The sequence below is a fragment of the Pteronotus mesoamericanus genome, unplaced genomic scaffold (assembly GCF_021234165.1).
Source record: "Pteronotus mesoamericanus isolate MK-2021 breed Mesoamerican mustached bat unplaced genomic scaffold, CSHL_Meso_final contig_56, whole genome shotgun sequence".
NCBI classification, from domain to species: Eukaryota; Metazoa; Chordata; class Mammalia; order Chiroptera; family Mormoopidae; genus Pteronotus; species Pteronotus mesoamericanus.
The window spans coordinates 5,933,758-5,951,617 of NW_026555201.1; the positions used below are offsets into that span (position 1 = coordinate 5,933,758).

Below are 17,860 nucleotides of genomic sequence, written 5' to 3' on the forward strand. Positions count from 1 at the left end.
AATGTTGCTAAGCAGGATATCTGAAATTTACTACCTTTGTTTTCCACTAAGACTTTTATGGTGTCATGACTTCTATTTCATTCTTTTACCCATTTTGAGGGTTTTTTTGGTTCATGGTATAAGTTGATGGTCTAGTTTCTTTTTTTTTTTTTTTTTTTTTTGCATGTACCAGGCCAGTTTTTCAACACCATTTATTAAAAAGGCTATTTTTACTCCATTTTATGCTCATGCCCCCTTTGTCACACATTAATTGACCATAGAGACATGGGTTTATGTCTGGACTCTCTATTCTGTTCCATTGATTTGTGCGTCTGTTCTTATGCCAGTACCAGACTGTTTTGATGACAGTGGCCTTATAGTATATGAGGGCTGTCCAGAAAGTATCCATCCATGAACTATGAAAAATAGAGACATTTATTGAAAAAGATACAAGGTTAAGAAACATTGTACATAGGACAATGATGCCTAGGTCCCCTTCAAAATAGGCACTTTAGGAAGTCACACAGTTCTCCCAACTGCCATCAGCTACCCTGCTGTATTTTACTGAATCTCATCAATGGCCAGAAGTCTCTTCCTTTTCAAAGGTGATTTTAGTTTTGGAAAAGCCAGAAGTCACAGGGCACCAAATCTGGGCTGCAGTGGGGGTGAGTCAACTGGGTTATTTGATGTTTCACCAAAAAACTCTGCACAAGATGTAATGCATGAGCGGACATGTTGTTGTGATGAAGCTGCCAATCACCAGTCACCCATAGATTCGGACTTCTGAATCATCTGAGTAGTTTCTGTAGAGGAATGTACAGCTTAATCAAAATTTGAAGCAGATTTGTTGCTATATTTGCTCATTTTGAATGTGACAACCACACAGTACACATGCTCACTCAACAGCATCTACCACCAGCACTGATAGCACAGTGAAGTCTTCATTGTTCATGCATGTGCATTCCATCTAATCTCCTTGGGGGCTTGATTACATCAATGTTGTGCAGACTATTCTCATTATATTAAGAATATTTGGACTTTTTCTGGACAGACCTCATAGTTTGATATTAGGTATTGTGATCCCTCCTACTTTGTTCTTCTTTCTCAAGATTGCTGAGGTTATTTGGGGTCTTTTTTGGTTCCAAATAAATTTTTGAAATATTTGTTCTAAATCTGTGAAGTATGTCATTGGTATTCTAATACAGACTGCATGGAATCTATAGATTGCTTTGGGTAGTATGGACATTTTAATGATGTTAATTTTTCCAATTCACGAACATGGTATATGCTTCCATTTATTTTTTATCTTCCTCTATTTCTTCAGTATTCTATATTTTTCTGAGTACAGGTCTTTTATATCCTTAGCTAAATTTATTCCTAGGTTCGTTCGTTCTTTCTTTCTTTCTTTCTTTCTTTCTTTCTTTCTTTCTTTCTTTCTTTCTTTTGCTGCTATAGTAAATGGGATTTTTTTTCTTAGTTTCTCTTTCTGATAGTTCATTGTTGGTGTACAAATATGCCAACAATTTCTGAATATTGACTTTGTATCCTACTACTTTGCCGAATTCACTTATTAGGTCAAGTAGTTTTTATGTGGAGACTATAGGATTTTCTATGGACACTATCATGTCATCTACAAATAATGACAGTTTTACTTCTTCCTTTCCAATTTGGGTGCCTTTTTTTTCCTCTTGTCTGATCACTGCACCTCTAGACCTATGTTGAATAAGAGTGGTGAAATTGGACACCCTTGTCTTGTTCCTGATCTTAAAGGAAAAAGCTTTTATTTTTTGCCCATTGAGTATGATATTAGCAGTAGGTTTTTCATATTTGGCCTTTATTATATTGAAGTATGCTTCCCCTACTCCCACTTTGCTGAATGTTTTTATCATAAATGGATGCTGGATTTTATCAAATGTTTTTGCAGCATCTATTGATAGATCATGTGATTTTTATCTTTCATTTTGTTTATGTGATGCATCACATTAATTGATTTGTGAATATTGTACCATGCTTGCATCTCTGGAATAAATCCCACTTGATCCTGGTGTATGATCTTTTTAATGTATTGTTGTATTTGATTTGCTAGTACTTTGTGGAGGATTTTAGCATTTACGTTCATCAGAGATATTGGCCTGTAACTTTCTTTTTTTGTTGTGTCTTTACTTAGTTCGGGGACTAGGATAATACTGGCCTCATAAAAAAAGAGTTTGGAAGTCTTCCCTCCTCTTAAATATTTTGGAATAGTTTGTGAAGTATCCTTGTTAGTTCTTCTTTTAATGTTTGGCGAAATCCACTTGTGAAGCCATCTGGACCAAAGCTTTAATGTGCCAGTAGTTTTTTTTTAGTGCTTCAATTTCATTAGTTGTTTTTGGTTTATTTGGGTTTTCTGCCTCTTCCTGATTCAGTTTTGGAAGATTGTATGTTTCTAGAAATGGATCCATTTTACCCAGGTTGTCCAATTTCCTGGCTTACAGCTGTTCATAGTAATTTCTTAGAATCTTTTGTATTTCTGTGGTATCAGTTGTTAATTCCCCTCTTTTATTTCTGATTTTATTTATTTGGGTCCTCTCTTTTTTTCTTGATGAGTCTGGTTAACAGTTTGGTAACCAGATCACCCCTCCCTGATCACCACAGCAATATCAACAACAAGAGAGCAAAGGATATTAAAGTGGAAAGAGAAGTGGAATAGTAGAGAAAGGAGAAAAGAAAAAAGAATATGAGAAGACCAAAGAAAAGAAAAGAAAAGTGGTCATGAGAGGAGAAAAGGGAAGAGAATTACTACTCATAATCAATTAAAAGAGAAAAACAGGAGACAGGAATATAGGAAAAGTAACAAAAATAATAAAAGGAGAGAAGAAGGGAAGAATGGACTAATCAAAGTTAAGAGTAGGAGATATGAAAGAAAAATTAGAGCACCAAAAATAAAAGAAAAAATATATTAAAAATAAATAAAAAGCATGAAAAATAAAAAAATAGCTAAGATAATGAGAACAGAGCCAAGTGTATTTGCCGCAGCACAGTTTAGACCTTGCCTTCTGGTTTCTCCCTTTGGATACCACTCTGATCTCTGAGTCTGGTGTCAGCAAATTACAGGGGCTGTCCACATCTGGCCCTCAGCTGCCTTTTTGAAGCTACTGGACTTCCAGTAGTTTGTGGCTGACTCCTCCAGGCTTGGCTGCCCCCAGAGTGGGCCAGCCTGCTCTGCAAAGCAGGCTTTTATCAGCACTGGGTCCAGGGGTGCCTAAGCAAATGTTCCAAGTCACCACAGGAATCACCTCTGCCTGTCAATGCCTACTGCCTTGCTGTCAATCTTAGACTAGTCACAGAGCTGACTATTTCTGAGAAAGCTTCTGGCAGAAACAGGCATCTGTGATTCTTGGATCTCCCATGGCAGGTGTCTTTCAGACTTCAGGGAAGGTGGTAGATTTTTTCCCCCTCCCCTGAGCCACTGGTCTGAGTCTGTCCAGGGTTATTTCCCTGTACTCAGCAGGGCGGGGCCCCTAGTAGGCTTCCAGAGCCAAGATTTGGGGTCTGCTGGACACTGGGAGAGTGTTTCTATGGCTCTCCTGTGAGGAGGGAGCCCTAGCCTATTTTCCGGGATTGTATGGATTGGCTGTACCCTATTGCCAGTCTCTGATGACCCCTGAGTCTATTTATGTTGCTGTATCCTCAGCAAGGGTTAAGATACCCAGGATGGGAGAAAAGGAAAAAAATCAAACAAAACAATACCAGGATAAAGTAAAACTGAAAAAAGAACAAAAAAAGTTGCTGAGTGGAATGAGCAGGATTTCAGAGGTTGTGGCAAGGGAAATTCCAGAGGGTGGGGGAAGCAGTATCCCACAGGGTAAGGTAATTGCTTTCCCCCTGGGAGAAGCTCGCTCTTCTCAAGAAAGATGGCTGCTGTGTAGCCCAGGTATATCCAGACCTCAAAAATCCCACAGCCACTCCCCAAGACTCTCCCTTGTGCCTCCCACTGGAGACTCTCCTCACACCTCCAGTCTGCACCACTCTCCCTTCACTGGGGACCGAGGTGGGTAGCTGCAAACACGCAACTTGTGCTTTGCACCTTTAAGGGAAAAAAAAAAAAAAGATGAGTTTATCTCCAGCAGTTTTTGTCTCTCCCCAGAGCAGAGGGCCCCCAAGGTGCAGACTCCCTGATCTCCTGATCTGGGTGCTCTAAGATTGTTCTTTGTATGGGTTATGTGGACTCTCCTGTTTTATTTGGGACCTGATTTTTCATTGGCCCATTTTTTGTTGGGAACTTTCCTCCACCTGTCTAAGGGGCTCAGCCCTCCCACACCTGCCTCTGTCTTCAGAGGGCTTCTAGGTATGGGTTGGATTCCCAGTGAGGGCATATACGGGATGCTACCTATAGACTCCTCTCTTACACTGATGCCTGTCCCCCTCTCTCCCAAATCAAAAGAATGTATCCTGTGTGCATCATCTTCTTTTAAGTCTCTTATCATCCTGGTGGAATGGGGGAGGGGAGGGAAGAGTCCAGCAGCAAAACTATAGCACGGGATGATTACAGAGTGATCCAGTGAGTCTCAGCTTGGACTCCTGCTGCTGCGCTCCGCCACTGTGCTACTCCCATAGTCCCTGCCACCAGCACCACCCCAGCCACTTCTCTCTACCCCTGGTGCCCCCCGGCTCCTCAGCCGATCTGCAGCCTCCTCAGTCAGACTCTGTGCTGTTTTCAATGCCAATAGCACCCAGGACTCGGGAGGATATAGACCGCTCCATGGCAAGTACTGCAGTCCCCCGTATCCTGACTCCAGGCGGCAGCAGGGTATGGAGCCTGGTCTGGCAGGTGCGGAGATCACAGAGGCAAGTCCAGGCACCAAGGCACAGCTGCTCTGGTGCCTTTTTCCCAAGGAAGATATTGCAATTTTCACAAAATAGCTAGTGCTACAAATCTGCACAACCGGAAGTGCTAGTCCAGGCAGCAGCTGTGGTGGTGGCTCCGCCCAGAGAGCCTGGGCCACCCACCCCCGAGGGCTCTCTAAGGTGGGCGGACACTCACACACTCGCACACACCTGCACACTCATCCACACACATGCTCACTCACGCATACTCTCACTCACACTCAGCCGGATTTTCGAGTTGATTGCTCTGTGGTTTAGCTGCAAGGCTGGCGTGGGCCTGAGAGCACGTGGACAGAGCTTCTAGCTACTCTGTAGCCATCTTGGAACCTTATATATATGAGGTTTTTATAAAGTCACAAATCAGTAAAAGCTTCTCAACTGAGCTCGAAATGATGTGTTTCCAAGGTGCAGAAAGCAAGAACAATCTGCAAATAGATTCAACAGGTAGGTTGTTTGTTTACCATAGTTGGATTCTGCTACCATTCTTGACTATCAGTTACTAAAAAGAAAAAAAAAATTATGGTGGATAAATCCTGACAGCTCAGGTTTGCTGGAAAGACAAAGTAAAATACACATAGAGTTTAAAGTTCCTGGTGAAATGTCAGGCATGTTCATATACTAGAACAATATAAAAAGTGGAATCTCCAGGTAGAAAAGGAAAAAGGCAAAAGCCCAGTGAAATCCAAATATTGTTATTAAAGTTTATAAAAAAATAGCCTTTCTCTGTAGCTGTTCTCAGTCTTTAATACCATTACAACGGAGCCATGTAGTTATGTTTCCATAGGGAATTAACTCATCCTTTAGTAACCCTTAATTCCATACAAGAACTCACTTAAAAATTATATAAAGAATGAAATATCTACTTTGCACAATGGGGGTGGTTATTTGAAGAATCAAATGACCATAGTCATCACCAAAACCTCCTTCGTGGATTCTGTCAAAAAGAGAAGTCCCTTAAAATCCCTTAAAAACCATGTGAATGTTGTAACACCTCTAATGAACAAGGAGGAGGTATTCTAATTCTACCAAAAAAAAAATCTCACTATGAGAGTAAGAAATAACAGAGGAGAGAGAGGAATGAATTTCTCCAGGTGGCTGGAAAGAGGAGTTACAATAAAATAACAGTGACAATGATAAGAAAATCTATTGAACAACTACCATATGCAAAGCATTGTGCTCACATTATTTTCATTTCCACAAGAGCAATCAATATTACTTGTCCCTATTTTTCTGAAGGAAGTGTCAATTCATATATACTAGTATCAGCTGCTATCTACTAACCCCAAATCCCAGTAGCTTAACACAATAAAAGTTTAAATCTATCTCACATCACAGTCCAGTGCAGGCATATTGGTTGAGCAATCTTCCATGTGTTCCTACTGGGATTCAGGCACTTTCTGTCTTGTAAGATTAACATACCCTAGAGCCTCAGAATCTATGGGTCACATCACTTTTACTCATGTTTCATTACCAGAACACAGTCACATCTCATTACAAGGGAGGCTATGAAATAAGACATTCTGCTCGAAAGAAAAATGAAGTGGTATGAGCCTTTTTCTAGCATCAAGTAACTTGTGCATGGTCACAGAACTAGTGGGCTTTGCTCTCAGGGAACTTACAGTCTGTAAAGACAGGTATTACACACAAAAGTAAGGTTGCAACCATAAGGAGCACAATAAAATAGAAGGACATGTGCTATGAAAGTTTATGAAGGAGGTTAAGCGGAAGAAACATTTCAATGAAATCTGAAAGATGAATGGAAGAGGGTTCTATGCAGAGGAAGCAGCATGTACCTAGGCCATTAGTAGGAGGGAGCCTGGTGAGTGGCTGATGGAGAGAGAACAATTAGGAGTAGAAAGATATTGAACTTGGTAGGTCACATTGATTAATGCTGCCTTTATATTTAGAGTGAGGTGAGCCACTTAAACATTTTGAGCAGTGAGTTGAGTTGACTGGGTTTTTAGTTGAAAGTACCAGTCTATATGCATCACAAAGACTGGGTTCATGATGGTGTCCATGGAATCACAGAATCCACTGAGATGATCATATAAGATAATGGTGGCTTGGACTAGAGGTGATGGAAAAAAATGGAAAAAGGGAAAAGGATTTGAGAAACATGTAGGAATGAACTGTACAAGTGACAGAAATTTGTGAATACTTTCTTTTTTCGTGAATACTTTCTTAAGCCCAATGACATTAAAAGTAGTTTTGCTCGCATAATTCATGTAAAATTGAAATAATTATATGCCATTTTAGAATTAGAGCCTGTCATGATTTTTAAGTAAAAATAAAAATATTAAAATAGCTTTACTCCTTACAAGTCCCTCTCTTATTTGTTTCTTTTAAATATCAAGATAGTTTTCCCTTCTCTCAGTCCCCCGTCCTCTTTTTTTGTAGGACTCTAACTTATTTTTTAAACTTTTTATTGGTTTTTGAGAGAGAGAGAGAGAGAAACATTGATTTTTTGTTCCACTAATTCATGCATTCATTGGTTGATTCTTGCATGTGCCCGGACCTACAACCTTGGCATATCAGGATGACACTCTAACCAACTGAGCTATCTGGCCAGGGCATTTTTATTTTCTTTAAATGTAGGAAGTTCATGGGAGAGCCAAAAACATTTTCCAAACCTACCTGTGAAAAGAACAACATTTTTTGGTTGCATCTGAATGTCCTAGACAGTTAAAAAGGGACAATTTGATAGATGGAAAATTGGATAGGTAGAAAATGTTTCTAACGTTATTGTGATTACTGAAATTAAATTTATTATGTGACATGTCCTTCTAAATAAACAATGCCATGTCCTGAGGAATAGTGTTTTCATCTTGTCTTGGCAGTGGACATGCATTAGTCATTCAGGTCACAGCCATGTGATTCAGAAGTGATCTGTATTTGATTGCAGTTTTGTATTAACACCTGAACTGCCTGAGGATTTTTTAATTATTATTTTTCCCTTCTATAAAATAAATGCATGCTTATTAGAAAAAGTTTAGAAACTATAAGAAAATGTAAAGAGAAAAATATTATGTTCCTTTTAGATTATTTCTAATTTTTGCTCTGAAAAATAATGTAATGAATCTCTGTGGGAAGATAAGTCTTTGTGTTTCTTCATTGATTAACTTCTTGAATTCCAAGCTATTGAATTATTACATGAGGCTTTTTATATATTCTCAAAATGCCATCGAAAAAAAGTAATGCCATTGTAGATGTGTAGCAGCAGTATAAAATAATAGCCCACTCTTGAAAGCATTAAATATCATCTTTGCTCAGTGTCTGCCAATTTGAACTATGAAGAATAGCATATTTCATTGTTTAAATTTTAATTTCTTTGAATGCTAGTAAAGTTCAATAGTTTTCTATCTTTCCTTTCCATATACAATACTAGTCCAAAGATTTTAAACTGGAGCCATATTACTAGTTCATGTGTCCATTTGCTATTGCGGGATCACAGTCCTTTACACAGATGGGAAAAATGCCTCACATGAGAAGGGACACAAGCCTGCCCAAATCATCATTGGCCTCTGTTGTTTTCTCCTTTCTCACTTCCTTCAGAAATACAGTAATTCCCCAATAACGTTTTGTTCAATGTTGTTTTGTTATAACATTGCTGAGATGCCGTGGACCTTAACTTTTGTTTACATCAGTTAGCCTATGGTAAAATCAATTATACGTCATTTTACTGCAGTTCTAAGAGCCTATTGATGACATTAAGTGAAGACTTACTGTGTCTGCAGCCAAGGTCTCCACAGCCTGAGAAACTGCTTGGAGGGCCTTTGTCGATAATGCAGGTGTCCTTAAAAAAGAGCTTCCCCCATTAAGAGGTAGCAATCCAGGGACGCTTCTTCCTCCCTGCGTCACTGCTGCCCCTTCCACTGGGTGCCAGTAGGCTGTTTATGTGAGAGAGGGGAGCCTTCCTACTGCTGCCACTTGCGTGCGGTTCCCCCACCTCTGCCGGTGTTGCTGATGCACTGTCCTCAAATCACCAAACCCCTGAGGCCTTCATCGCCTCCCAAAGGGTTTTTGACCTAAAAAGGAGGAGCCAGAATTCAAAGCCAACTTCTCCAAGATCCACAGTCAAGCCAAATTATCTTGCTTCCTTCCTGATTCTCTTTGTTTAAAATCTCAGGTTAAGAAAAGCAATTATCTCTTTTTCTGTGTCAAAGGAAAAAAAAAAAATAAATGGACAAGGTATTTTTCAAACCTTCTATTTCTATTATAAACTTGTGTGTCTTTAGAAGGAATGAGGGAGTAAATTAAGGAATTGAAGGGACCAAAAAAACCATGCCAATATTTCATAATATCACCTCTTAACAATAAAGACTTAGATATATTTCTATATGCATGAATTAAAAATGTTTAAAGAAAAGCTCAAATCTACTAGTACCTGAGGAAGTGCAAATTAAAGTGAAATACAATGCTTCACCTGTGAGCTCAGGAAAAAGAAAAAAATACTGAATAGAGCTATAGAACTTATTACTGGGAGATGTGGGGAAAGGGGTACGCCCATGCATTGCTAGTAGTGTGAAGTATTTCAGCCTTTAAAGAAAGCTCTCTAGACCTCTATTAAGATTGAAAACTACAAATACCCTTTAACACAGTAATTTCACTCTTGGGAATCTATCCCACACACATGAAAGCCAGTTTGTGAGAACATGCTTAGGGAAATAATTATTACAACAGTTATCTGAAGAGTTTAAGCATTGAAACAAAATGAAAGGCCACCAATAGACAAATAGCTGAGAAATACATCACATAGCAGATTATGAGATCCTTATAAATAGCCAAGAGATATATCAGATAAATTTGAGAAATTTCTAAGAGATGTTACTGACTGATAAATCAGGAAGCAGAAAATTGTACATAAAATCATATATTTGTAGAGAGAGGAAATCCTATATATATGGCAGTGTAGTATGTGATTGCAAAGAAAATTGCAAACTGATGCATTGGATTCATTGGAGTGATTCATTCTATGTTATTAATATGGATTATCCTGGAGGTGGGTGGAGGAGGTGATATAAGGGGTGCAGAGAGAAGAATTATAAGAAAATCTAAGCCCAAAAAGAAAAACATGTATTTGCTTTTTAAAAATCTATGAAATGTTTGTATTTATCTTTCAGTAAAACTATATGAGTGTGGGTAACAGTTTTTAAAGTATAAAAAGCTGCTCAATAGATATCATCAATAAATACATTCCTAAAAATTGACATAAATTCAGTATAATAATATTAGTTATAAAATGTCATATAAAAATATAGAACATAGTCAAGATGAAATGTATTGTACTTTGCTTTATGTCGAGGTTATTAAGTGGATCAAGGCTCAGAAATACTTGGTCATAATTTATCATGATGCTAGTTAATACTATGTGTATGTCAAAGATCAGTACAAACTAACAAAAAAATTTCTTATAGAATTTTTGAAGAAAAGTACCATGAAAAAAAGGTATTATATGAAAGTCTCTGATCAAACCTTTGAAATTTAAAATCTTTACTAAATGAACTTTTGTAGTGGAAATGGAAAGGCACTAATAGAACTGCTTTAAATTAGGTGATTTATAGATTGTTCATAATAATAAAATTGAAATGATAATTAGGAATTTCAATAAGCTTTAGGTTAAATCAGACCTAACTTTAATTCCAGAAATCCTGGGCAATAAAAAAAATAAAAATAAAAATAAAGACATGTTTAGATTTTCCAAGTGCATTGTTCTTTTCAATGAAGATACCACTTGTCAAATACGATAGGAGAGTAATAAAACTGTGGACAAAACTTGAGCTTGACAATGATTTACTTTTGAATTATATGTCCCAGGCTAGAGAAAACAATTTTAAAAGAAAATAGTCCTGAGAACAGAGCCTTTTAAAGGTAAAATAGCATGTGCTTTTAAAAAAAAAAATGCATTTTTGAGCCTGTGGAATTGAAAGGCAAGGGTACCGAAAGACAAATCTAAACTATGAATCAGAGGGATGGGGTTTAATAGGGATCCAAAATGTTCTCAAAAATGTCTCATTTCTTAAATTAATAATAATAAGGTTCAGTTTGCAAAATTTGCATTCAACTTTGTTGCATAGTCCCTCTTTTTTGCTATGCCTACCTCCAGGACTGTATTCATGAGTATTTAGCAGGGTATGAAGTATGACGGGAGAGCAAAAGATACCTTCCCCACTGTTCTGCCATGGGACAACTCTACACTCCTTCCTGACTTGGAATTCTCAACATTGGAGTCATCTGTTTCCCTTCAGAGACTAGATACTATATTTATTAGGTGATCAAAATCATTCCTCATGTCTGACAAAGTCATTTCTCACCTTAAGAGAAGATTCTTTTCAGTGGACATTCTAACTTGTATATCAAGAAAAGGGGAAGAGAATACCACCTGTTCCTGGACAGCCAGTATTACTTAAAGCCAATTTTCTAATGACACATTAAGCTTGACCAAGTCAAGTGGTCCTCAGAGATCACTGAACCCACCATGGAGATGAATGGGGAGTGGGCATCTTCTTTACTTTTCTCTGGAGCCAGTGGAGAATGGATAGGAAAAGTGTTCAAATACTGCTATAATTCCTTCAAGTGACTCTCCAGTAGGTAACCTCCATTTGTGGGGTTCATCTTTTGGTAGCAGCCACTCTTCTGCAATATAACAGGCCTGTATAACCCTAGAATTGAGGAAGCAGACCTCATGAGATCTAATAAAAAAATCAACTCCATTTTTCCCACTGTCTTTCAGTGGGACTAGGTATTTCCCTGGCCTTGGATAAATTTAGGGCAAGTTCCACAATTTTGTGGTCACCTTTAGGTAACAAGGAGTTTTTAGTAACTTCTAGACAAATATATAGTCTTCATTTAGTAACTAATATGTTCAATTAAGTAAAATAGTCAAAAACTTCTATGCCTTGAAGGTTAAGCTTCCTCTCCCGAAGTTTGGACCTCCTAGGGAAGGAAGAGGGATGTGATTAGTTCCTTCTCTTCAGGCAGACTGCTAACCAAGCTTATTTCCAGCAGAGGCATGTGATTTGAAAGAGAAATAAGGAAACAGGAAAGGTCTTTCTCAGCTAACACCATTCATTTTCTCATTGAGCACCTTCACTGGGTCTTCTTGGCAGCCAGCCAGGGATACTAGCACTGTTTGTATGAAAATGAAAGCAATTTTTCTGGTGGGTCCTTTACAGCTTTTTTCTTCCCCCTTGGATCTGGAACACACCTCCACTGTTCATTTCCTCTGTTCTCACTTGGACAGGATGAACGCAGTTCCACAGCTGCAGGAACATCTACATGCATGCACACCTCTGCCTTTTGAGAGGATGATTCCAGAACCACCCTGGAAAAAAGCAGCTCTCCAAATTGTCTCCTCTCCTAATCTATTTATAATCTTATTTGGAAGATTAATTTAAGCATCATGAAATGAGTTTTTGTCCCTCTTTTTTGCAAGTCATATAGGAGACCTCATATTGCCTGCTGAAGTGTAGCATTTATCATCTTGTAAGCCTGGCCAGAATTAACCTAAAATAATTACATTTAAACAACTTTTTATCTTGTTTAATAAGCAGAATCCTCAGTTAAACTCTAGTACCTGGTGATTATGCTTTGATATCCGTACATGAGACACTTTGGTATGTTTTGAAAAAATTTTTTTTCATTAAACTTAGCCTTCATATTACATTGTTCTGCTTTTTTAATTCTATTTTGTTCATAAAGTTACAATGACCATGGGGCAACTAATTTAACCTCAATTAGATCAGTGGTGGTTTATCGTTTTTTTCCATAGGTGCATTCTCTACTCTATTTTGCAGCTAGCAGTCCACAGGACTTTTGATATTATGACAAATTATCTGGTATCTCATTTATCTAGAAATAATCTAGGAAATGGGATATATTATAAAATAGAACAGGACATTTTAATGTATAGATTTTTCAATTATTTTTGTTTTCAACAGATAAAGGGGAAGGAATGCAGCACAGAAATATCTTGAGTGTCTCAGTCGTGGAATTATGCACCCACCATGGCTGGGAATTATGTTCAAGCTTCTGTCCATTTGGGTAGAGGAGGGGTTAACAGGCCAGGAGGGCAGACGCCCGGGGATAGATTGCGCCCAGGGATGACATCCACCTGCAGGAGCCCCATTCCTGGTCATAACTCTTTCTTCCCATCCCATTCCGCTGAGTACCCCCCAGTGCCTAGGGATCTGGAGAATCAGAGGCCACTGTCTCTTGAATTCTTTGAAGTGCGGGCTGCCTCCTGTGCTCAGCGTTCCTCCCTAATTCCAACTTTGAAAAATGAGCAAACAGGGAACTAAACAGTGATAAGGATCACTTATCTTAAACTTACTTTGAATACTCCTTAAGTTCATATTGATTACTTTTAGACTTTAGCCCACAGGAAAATGTTCCCCTCATCCATTGGCCAGCTGTGAATGAACGGTTCTCAAATTTTGCTGCACATGAGAATTGCCTGGGAAGCTTTTAAAAATCCTGACATCCAGGGCACATCCCAAAACAATTGAAGTACAACTCCTGGAAGTGGATCTCAGGCATCAGTACAGTTTTTTAAACTCCCTAGTTGATTCCAATAAAGATCCAAGTTTACTAACGAAAGCCATAGTTTAAATAATTCTGGGTCATGGTGGGAGCAAAGGAGGGATGCCTGTGAAGGTGGTCCTAGCTCTTACATGCGGCAGTCAGTTAGCATTACAAGTGTATGCTGCTTTCAAAACTCCTACAAAGGAAAACCAAAATCTATAAGATAAGCAGGATATGATTTACATAAAAATGCCTTCTTCTTTTAAAAGGATTCACCAAAGTCTCCTTAAAAAAGTAAATGCACCCGGGCTAGTGTGGCTCAGTGGATTGAGTGCCAGCCTGCAAACCAAAGGGTTGCCAGTTCGACTCCCAGACAGAGCACATGTCTGGGTTGTGGGCCAGGTCCCCAGTAGGGGGCACACGAGGGGCAACCACACTGATGTTTCTCTTCCTCTCTTTCTCCATCCCTTCCCCTCTCTCTAAAAATAAATAAAATATTTTTTTTTAAAGTAAATGTGAATAGTCATGTACTAAAGTAGCATGTAGTGTTTTAGGAAAACATATATATTCTACTATTATCTTAACCAATCAAGTATCAAACCTCCCCAAATTTGTTATCTCCCCAAAACTGTATTTCTCTCCTGCCTTCAACAGTTCTGTCAATAATGAAACATTCACTGTCCCTGGTCTTAACCTCAGAACCATGTTGGTCTTTATTGTTTTATTTTATTTATCATTCTTAATAAAGTCCTATAAACATGTTTATAAATTAAATGTATTGAGATAACATTAGTTAATAACATTATATTAATTTCAGTCATATAGTTTTATGATGCATCATCTTTATATTCCACTGTGTGCTCACCATCCAAAGATTAGTTTCCCAAATATCTCTTTAAAATGATTTCCTATTTCTATATTATATTCTTAATATAGGTTCACTTTTATTCCAAGATTATTGCTAAAGCTTCCTCATGTGTTCTTCTGCTTTTAATATGAGTTAATTTTTATAAAATACTACTTCTAACATGTTCTGTTCTTTTCAAAAGTCCTCAGGGGTTTGCAGTCACATTTAGAATAAAGTTTACACTCCTTGGCCTGGCCTACAACCCTTCCACAATTTGACTTTATACTTATCTCTTCCACTTCTCTCATGGTAGATTTTACTCTATTCACTTCTGTGACTTTTTGAAGACTTTTTGTCTGAAGAATGTCTTCTTTACCATGTCCTTCCTATTCTTATTGTGTTCTTTTATAGGCCTCAAATCAATCCCACAGTTCTGCAAGAAGTCATCTGGACCAGGCCATCTCTATCTATGGAAATATTTCTCTCTCTCTCTCTCTCTCTCTCTGTCTCTGTCTCTCTGTCTCTCTGTCTCTGTCTCTCTGTCTCTGTCTCTCTCTCTCTCTCTTTATTCACCATCATGTGCCCTTTCCAGTGCTCTCTTTCTGGTATTGAGTTTTCCATGTATGAAAGTCCCATCTCCCCATCCATGGTATAAGCTTCTTGGAGACCCACACCTTCAGGGTTTCCTCCACATAGATTAACACTGTGCTATCTACATAATAGATGTTCAATAAACATGTATTGAACACAACATTTAATAAGAAGTATACACAAATACCACTAATATTTGTCATGTTTCCTGTGTCAAGAATTTCTATTTGTTAATCTTGCCTGCAGGTGGGGCTCTATATAAATTCTCATGATATGCTTGGGATAAGAAAAGAGAACTGGAGCAAGTCATGAAGCTTACTCATTTTATGCAGATCCTGTGAATTGTGTTGCTGTGGAAAGGCATAATCATTTACAGGAAGAAAAGCAATCTTCTGCTAATTTCTGCCTCTGTTACTAGAAAATTAGTTCTTTCTCAGAGTAATACACCTAATCTTGTCTAATCCCTAGGGGTATTGATAAATTCTATAATTAAAAGCCATGTGTTTAAGGCTTGTGCTTTTATTTTAGTCAATAAATCATCTTAATTTTAAAAGATCATTTCCATTAACATGGTTCTCTCAGAAGCTTTCCAGATCTGTTATAATTTGTGCTGCCAATGAGAGAAACATCTGAGTAGATGTTTCCTAGAATCACAGAGTAAAACTGTCCATACAGTGAGAGAAATATTTGACAAGCGAATGCACAGCATGTGCTATGCTACTTTTCAGAGTTTTTTTGAGACGTTGTTAAACCCCCAAGTAGGCATCAGACTTATTTCTAAGCACTCATTTCCTGGGGATAAATTTATATATTTAGCTCACTTGTGTGGTTTTAAGGATCTAAGATACACTCTAAACAATGACAGAGTGAATCTTAAATATAAAATAGGAATTCTGTAGGAATTATTTTATTCTATGCACTACTCGTCAGATATATTTCATCCAGTATTTGGTAGTAAGTGTTCATTGTTCAAACCAGTAAGGTCAAGTGTCTACCTGGATTCAAATCCCAAGTCCATCCTTGTCTAGCTGTGTCCTTGGGTAATGTATTTAACCTCAGGTCCTCAAGTTTCCTGATCCATAAATGGAATACTTTTTTTCTATGGGAGATGCATACACAAATCTATACACTATGTGTTTTTGTGTGCATGTGTGAGGCAGGAGATAGTCAGGAAGGAGGAAACTCCAGAGGTGCCCCAGGAGATAAAGAACATGGATAAAGGGCAGAGACCCTGTCCTAAGTCTGGTAGTTTCTGCATCTGGAGAAGCATTGAATCCTAGTGAATCAGGACTGCACCTGCACAGAACATGCTACCTGACCCCTACTTCATTATAATGAATTAGCATTGTGGGACCCTCTTCCCAGTAGCCAATCAAGGAAATCATGGGAGACCCACCCTAAAGAACAAAAGTCCTCTAGCCCCTGAGTTCAGCCCTTGCTCCTGCCGCTGCCTCCGCCGTTGCTGCCGCTGTCAGGTTCTTCTCCTTTCTTCTTTGCTCCACTCTGCTCAGAGCTGGCCTGCCCCCATGTCCTATGTGGCTTAATAAATCTGCTTTTTCTCGCTTTCTACTATAAACTCTGTGTTCAGTTTAATTTTTTGTCCGCAATCACCAAGAACCTAGTTACCTGTGCCCACCTGAGACGTGTAATTTCTTTAGATAGAATGCATATTTCTTTCAGGGGGGAGAAAATATCAATAATATTAATATATTATTATTAATATATTAATTTCTCTAAACCACTTAAAACTATGGCAGAGAAAAGCACTAATCAAAAATGTTAATTATAGGTCAGGGGGAGTGAGTGCCTAGAAAAGAAAAGCTATGTGCAGTGCTAAATAGGAACCACCATCGAGGCAGGAAGCCCAGAGTACAGAGCGAATGGCTGGGGAGGTCCTGTGAGAGGGCCATGGGGATGGAAACCACCCAGGGCAGAGGGCCCTGCAGCCAGAGGGGGAACAAGAGCCTAGTCTTCTGGCTATCACTCTATTCACCAGACACACATTAAAAGAGAATATTTAAAACCTTCAGGAAACCAGCCCCAACATAAAACAGCTTCATGAACACAAATTCTCAGGTTCTAGGACTTGCCTATTTCTCTGTTGTCATTACTAAATCATTCAAGAGCCAGTAACAAGTTCCATAAACCTGCTTTTCCTTTTCTCCCCTCTCCCCTTTTGTTCTCCTCTAAATGTGTAGAGGAAGACAGTAAAGTACCTTTCAGGGACACTCAGAGTCTGTCTTTGTTCTGAACATTCTCAATGGCCTTTGAATAGAACTGTCTTTCAAGGTGGAAATAAAAAAGAACCATAAATGAAGGTTGGTTTTAAAATTCAAAATTAATGTACTTGTCAGGAGTATTGAATGTGATGATTTATTTGAAGTGCTTAGCAGGGTGGGCAACCAGGTCCCCTGAAGAAATGAAGTCCCCCTCAAGCAGAAATCACTTGCTCTCTTTGCATTAGAAATATAACACAAATGTTTTTCTTTTCCCATTCATAGCCCCAGGAAAATTAACTCCCACATAGATGGAAGTCTAGAGTATCAGATGCAAAGATTTCTAGCACGTGACAGCTTGTCTCCAGAGGGCTTGGCTCTCCAGAGGACTCAGCATCTTTGGGTCAGAGGCTGGAGCCAACATGCAACATGGACAAATCTAAAGAAAACTGCATGTCAGAGCCTGCTAAGACTACAATTCTACCTGGTGATGGTCCAAAATGTGTTCTGGTAACTCAGCAATGTCCTCTTCAGTATCTGTAATCTGCAAATAGTCTCCAGGCTCAGGGGGTCTTGTGTCCTTCAAATTCCTCCCAGTGAGTTCCTTCACAAGCACAAAGACTTTTCTCCGGCCATAAACTGGTTCTGAATTTGAAGCAGAAGCAATTCTAGGCAACCAGTGCCCCCTGTCCTGTCTCCAGACCACTGAATAATGTGCAAAAGAGCGAGCAGCCCCCGCCACCAGCCCCTGGAATAAATTCTGAAAAGGAACTAACATCAAAAAAGAAAAATGCCCTGGCTGGTGTGGCTCAGCAGATTGAGCACCTGCCTGCAAACCAAA

The 17,860-nt window shown here is 38.7% G+C and overlaps 1 pseudogene; it reads left to right on the plus strand.

The window, feature by feature from the left end:
• Positions 1 to 17,448: 17,448 nt before the first annotated feature.
• LOC129075984 (aurora kinase A-like) overlaps positions 17,449 to 17,860 on the plus strand; it is a 32,608-nt pseudogene continuing 32,196 nt past the window's right edge.